The sequence below is a fragment of the Ailuropoda melanoleuca genome, chromosome 13, assembly GCF_002007445.2.
Source record: "Ailuropoda melanoleuca isolate Jingjing chromosome 13, ASM200744v2, whole genome shotgun sequence".
In the NCBI taxonomy this organism is placed as follows: Eukaryota; Metazoa; Chordata; class Mammalia; order Carnivora; family Ursidae; genus Ailuropoda; species Ailuropoda melanoleuca.
The window spans coordinates 63,594,565-63,600,507 of NC_048230.1; the positions used below are offsets into that span (position 1 = coordinate 63,594,565).

General features: G+C 51.7%; 1 long non-coding RNA gene across 1 annotated transcript; it reads left to right on the forward strand.

Moving 5' to 3' along the window:
• The first annotated feature begins 496 nt into the window (after nucleotides 1-496).
• On the forward strand, nucleotides 497-5,943 carry LOC105237281. Its single transcript, XR_002142527.2, has 3 exons — nucleotides 497-1,672; nucleotides 3,518-3,631; nucleotides 5,803-5,943. It is a non-coding gene; the product is annotated as an uncharacterized LOC105237281 (long non-coding RNA).

A 5,943-nucleotide genomic window follows, 5' to 3' on the forward strand; every position in this document is an offset into this window, starting at 1 on the left:
CGTGGAGAAGACCCCCGCCCGCCGCGCCTGCGCCCCGCGACCCCCGGACAGGCCCCGGGCGGGGGCGCGGGGCCGATTGGCGGCAGGAGCGCGCGCGCCGCTTGCGGTCAACCAGCCCGTCTCTCCGTCCCGCAGAGCTTCCTCACGCTGCCCCGACCGGCCCCGTCACGCGCGGCAGCCCCGCGCCAGCCCGTCAGTCAGTCGCACACGCACAGGCGGCCGCCCAACCCACTGTCCCGCACAGGCCCAGCCGCAGCCTTTTCCTCAACCCGGCTCCCCGCGCGGCGGCCGGGAGAAGAGGCGAGGGTGCAGAGCGCCCCCAGGCCCGCCGGCCAAACCCGGTTACCTGGGCGGGCTGCCCGGCGGAGGAAGCCAGCCAGGCCAGGCCGGGCCGCCTCACACCCGCGGCAGCGGCGGCGGCGGTGGCGGAGGCGGGTCCTCTGCGCGCCTTCTCCGGGGAGGGGCGGGGGCGGAGCAGCCTGCGGATTGGCCGGTGGGCTCTGATGGACAGCAGGCCTGTCCCGCCCCTCCCTTTCGGCCTCGCGGGGCTGGCCCTCAGGCTGCTCCTGCGACGGCCGGACCCCTGTCTGTCGCGCCGCTGCGGCCAGTGTGGTCTTCGACGGACCCGTCATTCGGAGAAGCCCCCAGGCCTGAGCGTCCCCTGTAGGGCCTTTAGACGTGTGGCCCCCGGTGGCCTCCATCTCTGTGGCTTCTCATCAGCCACTGCCCGCCCCATCTCACGCTCCGCCTCCACGCGCCCCTCTTGCAAATGCTCTCCGGAGCTTTGGTTTTCCTGGCCTAACTCCCTGTGTTTTCCTCCTGCCTCACAGGCCGCTGCCTTTCGGTCGGTCCCAGAAGCTTCTCTTCCTCTGGGCTGGGTCCTGAGCTAGTTCCTAAGGCGACCCGACCTTTCCCGTGGCTTCACCCCCAAACCCAGGCGCCCGTAGCGCCAAATCTGTATCTCCCCTTCATCCCACTGTCGATTTCACGCCCCCACTTACCACGAACGTCTCACCTCCCTCAAACTGCTCTTCCCACCGTGTTCACTTTCTCGGAACACGGCACTAAGTCTTCTAAGGTGCTTGGGCCAAAACCCTTGGAGGTATCCTTGATTCCTCTGTCGGCCTCAATCACCCAGCAATCTAGCAAGGCCTGTTTGCTCTACAGTCGGCTATCTCCACTTCACCCACAAGCCTGACGTCCATCTTTTCTCATCCAGACTATTTACTCTTCCTGATCTTGACTGCATCTATTCTTCATGCTTTAATCTTTAAAAAGAAATTAAATCGCGATCCCCTACCTCTGGCCTCAAACCCTTCATGACTTTCTATTGCACTTAACATCCATACTTCCTCCCATCCCAGCTGGTCCTGTACAGTCAGGCCCCTTTTTCTCTTTCCCCGTTTGTCTGTACTGCCTCCCCTTCACTCTCCATGCTCCAGCCACAAGGCCTTTTAGTGGTTACTTGAATAATTCACTCTGTCTTCCTGAAGCCGTTCCGTAGACTTGCCCCTGCAGCGTAGCTGCCCCGGTCACAAACTGAAGACACCTGTGGTCACAGTGGAGCCAGTCTGACAGATGTCGAGTCAAGCAAAGCAGGGCAACTTCAGAGGCCAGAGGCCCAGCAGAGCACCCAGCTGATGCCAGAGAAAGATCCAGGTTTCTGGAATTTGTGAGTATATGAGTGTGTGCTCAGACAACCTACCCAGCTGGGTGGTGACTACTGTCTGGGGCCGCCTCTGACTTTGTCTTGCTGCAGTGGTAACTTGTGTGGGTTTGTGTTTAGATTCCCTCAAGTGTGGCCCTTAGGAAGCTGAGAATCCAGCATGAAGCTGAGAAATTTTGTAGGCTTCAGCCACCTGGGGGAGGTGGACTGATTGAGATGGACTGCCACCTAGTGCCCACCCTTGAGGGAGGGCACTAGAGTTGACCCAGTGCATGCCCTAGCGCTACAAGGCTTACAGGTGTGGTCACATCTGATCCTCATAATTACCTTCTAATTGGGGATCATTGTCCCCAAATTACTGATGAGGAAAGGAACCTGAGATTCAGATAAGTTCTACAACTTGCCCCAAGGCCACATAAGTAACAAGTGGGAATTTGAACTCAGGTCTGTCATGAGTCCATGCATTTTTTTGCTTTACAAGAGAGCCTTAAGTAGGTCCTGGTGGTCAGCAGTCAGTGGGCACAGAGGCTAGCTGGCTAGTCAGTATAGGTGAGGGGAGGCCCTGAGCATGGCTGGCCCTGGGCACAGGGAACTTCACAGAACGTGAGTGCTCATAGAGTATGGCTTGGGCTGCCTTGGGCTTAAAGTGGTGCTGCCCCTGAGCTGCCCTGTGCTGGGCCTTAATGCCCTGGGTTTGTAGAGAAAGAGAAATCCAGCACCAACCCTCCAGGAATTCAGACATTAAACAGATAAAGTGTGATGTAGGGACAGGATGGCAGGTAGGAAGGAAGAGCACAGAGGGCTACTAGATAAAACATGAGGGACACTTACTTTCACTCTCTCTTAGTAGAAGAGGAAGGCCTCTCTAGGACTCAGCAGAGGTCTACATGATGTGAGTAGCTGCCCAGGTGAATTATTAGAGGTGGGTTGGAGGAAAGTACTTTTCCAGTCAGGTAACAACATGTACTAAGGCCCTCAGGCCAGAAAGAGCTTAATGAGTGTAGGACTAAGAAGGCTAAAGTTTACTAATTGAGGGGGGGCACGGCAGGTATGAAGCCAGAAAGACAGGTGGGGACTGAGTGGGGCCTCTCCCTGCTTATCTGATCTTGTCCATTTGTCCTGGACACCCCCTCCTAAGTGCTACAGTCCTCGTTGAGCTTCTGGTGCTGACTTGGGCAGCCTTCAGGCTGTGATACACTTTTAAAATCTGTTTCTCCATTTTCTGAGAGCTTCCTAGCGCGCAGACCATGCTTCCTTGCTTTGCTTTTGCCTCCAGGGCCAGGCCCCCAGGGGTTCCAGAAATCTCTGTCAACAGGAGCTCATATTTTCAGTCTGCTGCCAGGCCCTTAATCAGAAAAAAGGCCCCATTTCCTCCTGGGACTTCTGAGCTCACATCTCAGGCCTCAGGTGCCTCCCTCCACCAAAAGAGATTCAGGAAAAGCAGGGCATGCAGAGGGTGTGGCTGGTTTGGGCTTCCCCCAGCTCAGCATATATATGGGTACGTGGGTGTTACTGGCAATGCGTGCAGCTGCGCTGGCTTGGAGGGAGCAGCCCAGAACCCACACAAGACACATGCCCTGACATCACCCAGGCTAGCCCTGCTTGGGTCTATTTCTGTCAGCACTTGTGCTTCAACATGCCGCAGCCCACACCTTACCAGGTGTGTCTGGATTCTGGGTAAGGGTCCCAGCTCAGATGCCCCTCTGGCCCTGACTTCATAGGTGTTTATTTACCGAACACTTAGAACAGCACTTGGCATATAATAAGTCCTATATAACTGCTTTACCCACATTGCTCGTTTACTTATTACAGCACTATGAGATAAGTATTCTTATTATTTCCAATCTACAGATGGAAAAACTGAGGCACAGATAGATTAAGAGACATGGACACACAGCTGAGAGATGGGATTCAAACTCAGGCAGCCTGGCTCCAGAGTCAATGCTAATGTTGCCTCCCATGTAGGTATGAATTATTTTGTTGTGTATTCTCACCCCTTTCCATAATACCCCTACCTGATGTGTTTTATATTTTGTTATAGATCTTGCTTTATGATGGGGTTACATCCCAATAAACCCATCATAAGTTGAAAATACAGTAAGTCGAAAATGCATTTACTGTGCCTGACCTACTGAACGTCATAGCTTAGCCTAGCCTACCTTAAATGTACTCAGAATACTAACATTAGTCTACAGTTGGGCAAAATCATCTAACACAAAGCCTGTTCTATAATAAAGTGTTGAATGTCTCATGTTATTTACTGAATACTGTAGTGAAAAACAGAATGGTTGTACGGGTGCAGAGTGGTTGTAAGTGTATGTAAGAAGGTTATTTACCTTCTTAATTACATAGCTGACTGGGAGTCATGGTCGCTGCCCAGCATCACAAGAGAGGATCGCACTGCATATGGCTAACCAGGAAAAGATCAAAATCCAAAGTACAGTTTCTACTGAATGCATATCACTTTTGCACCATCGTTGAGCTGAAAAATCGTTGAGTCAAACTATCATAAATCAGGGACCATCTGTATTTGGTTAAATGTCACAGATTAGGTTCTTTGGGAAGCAGACTCTGTGGCAGAGGGTAGTGTGCAGAAAGCTTGATAGGGAGGGCTGTTGGGATCAACACTGTGGAAGAGAGAGAAGGAAACAGGAGAGGGCCGAGGGAGAAGTTAAACTGTGATGCAGCCTGGCGACAGCCTCAGCCAACTGCCGGGGAGCGCTGTTGTCTGGTGTTGGCTTGAAATGGCTGGGCCTGCGTAATCCCACTTCAATCAGTCCTGGGAAGAGCACAGCCTGTCATGTGGCTCTCTGGAACTGAGGCGATCTCTGAGGGCTGACAGGTCTCCCAGGAGTTGGGGCAACAGGGGCTTCCTTGAGGGAGAATCTCAGTGGCTCATCGCTGTGCCCGCCTCATATGTATTCCTTTCCAGTCCTTTAAAAAGGTTTAGAGTATTTAAAACAAAAAACAAAAATATTGCACTGTAGAATTGGAATAGGCTACTATAAGAAGGAGGAATATAATGTAGTTAGTATGGGTTAACACGACTGCTGTTACTGAGAATCAAATGTGGCTGAACTTCCTGGTAGCCAAAGCAAAAACTTCTTATTCTGTTAACTGATTCCCTGGGGGAGAAAAATTTTCTTGGGGTTAAATTATAAAAGAAGTTTCTCATATGGACACTTATTTGATTGAGATAGAGGAGAACGTTCCCAACAGATGTGCAGTTTTCATTTGTTCCCCGTAATGACCTTGCATGAATATACAAGGGATAATATAAAAGTACAGCTCAATGAAGCCCCTTCCACAACTGAAAGGCAGAGTTATAGACTTACAGTCTTGTTTACTCACATAAAACTTTATCTTTTTTTCTTTAAAATTTTTGTTTGGTAGTTTCTTAATGTTAGGTGACTGACCAGCTCATCTCTGAGTTTGAGCAGGCTAACCTGTACCTCCGTATACAGCTGGTACTTAATACTCACCTCAATGCACCTTGAGCTCCACCCCACAACCTGCAGTTCAGGCTCTTAACATCTGGCCCCAATATCTATCTATGGCTCCAACTTAGTTGTTGGATCTCATGCTGCTGCTGCTTCTTTTTTTTAAAGATTTTATTTATTTGAAAGAGAGAGAAAGAACGAGCATGGAGAGGGGCAAAGGGAGAGCAAGAGGGAGAAGCAGACTCCCCGACAGTGGAGAGCCCAACGTGGGGCTTGATCCCATGGCCTGAAGCTGAAGTCAGACACTTGAATGACTGAGCCACCCAGGCGCCCCGGGAATGTTCATCATGCTTTCTAGGTCCTGTTTTCCTGCTTCCCTCCGGACCTGGGATGGACTCTCAGCCCCTCCAGAGCCTCATGTTTTGTGTCACTCAAGGCAAAACCAGGCCTGCCCCAGCCACTGCAAGGACTCTGCTCTCTCTGCAGACTCTACTTCCCCTTTGCTGATGGGCTCTTAAGAGTGGGCCCCAGATGTACCTTGTTCAGGGAGGTGGCAGGGATCCTGTAATTGCTTCACTTTAGTAAGAGAGGGGGCAAGCCCTTGCTAGCCACTGGCCCGGAGCCAGGCTGACCTGCTGTTTTTCTGCTTTCTCTTCCTTTCTTCTAACAAACTCTCCTGATGCTCTTCTACGGTAGTAAGACAGTGGAGATGAACCAGACCAAGTTCTCACTCCACTTGCGGGTAGAGAAATGCCAACAGACATTTGTCAACAGATGACAATTCAGTGCGAGAAGGGCCCATGGAGCACTGAGAAGAGATGTGATGGTAGAGGTAAG